A 1,962-nucleotide genomic window follows, 5' to 3' on the forward strand; every position below is an offset into this window, starting at 1 on the left:
ATGAGAAAAATACACACAAAATAGGTGTTAAATTTATTTATGTACTATTTTTATCACTTCACTGTACTTTTTTAATAACAAACTTACGCCATTGTTAAAGTGCATACTTCGTCAGAGTGAATAATTGTACAACGACCAAATACCTGTAAAAAAAACATACCGTGTATATTTACAAAACATCATTAAATTGACATATAAGTACAGTTTACGTAGCCCTAATTAAACACATCAAAATGCTAGCATCATTTAGTTTACATACTTACCACAGCAGTGCAACTTAACACCCGCCTGTGCGAACGAAGCACACAGGCACCTTTCATAGCCTCTTGGTAACACAGCTGGGTAACACAGCTTAGACTTCGGAAGCGGAGCTGCATTTATGCCAAACCACAACGCGTGATACTTCATCGGCCTGTTGGTCTAGGGGTATGATTCTCGCTTCGGGTGCGAGAGGTCCCGGGTTCAAATCCCGGACAGGCCCGACTGAATATTTTTAAGTAAAATTCCTTAGTGGTTATGGAGGTGTTAACTTAATTACAATTTCAGGAGATTAATACAGCCACCAAAATAAAATTAGCATGCCAAATGATTATAAAACTTACGTCTCGTTTTTCTAGATTAACATTATAACATTAATTTTAGGTTTTGTACAAAATAAATCGTTTACAACGAAAAAAAAAAGCAAAAAAAGAGTCAAACCTTTAGACGGGCAAACAAAATATCGCCAGTTTGAAACTTCACATTATTAGAAGTGTTTGTGTATTCATTAAATAATGATAAAATTAAAATAACTTAAAAGTGCACTACGTGGATAACAATTTGAAGCTACAAAATATAAATATATTTTTTTTAGGAAAAATATTATGTTTACACAATTATAGTTTGTGTAAATTTACTTAATTCTGTAAAATAGTTCTTGCATTAATGGTAAATTTGTAACATGCAGTGCAGATGTGAATTTCGATATCACAGATCAGAAATATAAACACACCTAAGACAAATTTAACAAATCATAGAAATTTTAATATTTTAATATTATTACTGAAACAATGTTTGTAAAAAAAACACCAACCTTTGAAGGCGTAAAAACACCGCTGTCACATATACCTGTATGGTGTACCTACAACAACATAATTTTTTTACAGTGTGAAATCATATGCAAAACATAAAATAAAATCAACGGAAATGTGATAAGTTCTTATCTAAGGTGAAAAAACACGAACAAGATACTATAGTTTTATTATTGTTCTTCATATATTGAACCGTCCTTTTCCTGTCTGTATCATCTGCCAGTGTTACGTGTTTATGTTTTTTTTTCTGTCTTCAGATTATAATGATTGCCAAGTATTCAATTAATTATTTAATATTTTCCACTCTTGGCAGGCACTCGTATCTACTTAATAAATTAATACAACTCTAACACTGAATGACTGGAAGACAACGCACATCTTAAACCAGCGGGTCTATAAGCATGACATTTTGCGTAAGATTGCCTTATATAACACGAAGGCGAGCATTAAGAAAGGATTTTGAAAATTCGCTCCCTAAGGGGATTAAATATGTGATGAAAGTTTGTATGGAAATTTGACATTTTATAAATACGGAAATTGGGGTTTAGGCTTCAGTTTATTAATAAAAGTCAGTTGTATCAACGTTTTTGGTAATTCATCAAAAATGAGGATCAAATACTTTCCCATCGGGCACACAGGAAGTTATAAAATAAATATTATTAATTACTAAGCCTCGCGTTAATTTTGCAATGACATCATCAAGAGATGAAAAAAAAAACACAATCACGTAGAACAGGGATACTGGGTAATAAATCACCTTTGGCACCAGGTAAGGAAACATTTTCCGCGAGTGATTTTCGAGAAACCAACGGGAACCCATAATCAGGCTGATCGGACATGGCTTCCAGCACAGGTCCTCTGGAAGGCGAGTCAAGTGCCCAAAAAACCGCGC

General features: G+C 33.4%; 1 non-coding gene across 1 annotated transcript; it reads left to right on the plus strand.

Annotated features, from left to right (window-relative positions):
• Window positions 1–409: 409 nt before the first annotated feature.
• On the plus strand, window positions 410–481 carry Trnap-cgg (transfer RNA proline (anticodon CGG)). Its single transcript has one exon. It is a non-coding gene; the product is annotated as a tRNA-Pro (tRNA).
• The last annotated feature ends 1,481 nt before the right edge of the window (window positions 482–1,962 follow it).

Source organism: Bacillus rossius, chromosome 1 (genome assembly GCF_032445375.1).
Source record: "Bacillus rossius redtenbacheri isolate Brsri chromosome 1, Brsri_v3, whole genome shotgun sequence".
NCBI lineage: Eukaryota > Metazoa > Arthropoda > Insecta > Phasmatodea > Bacillidae > Bacillus > Bacillus rossius.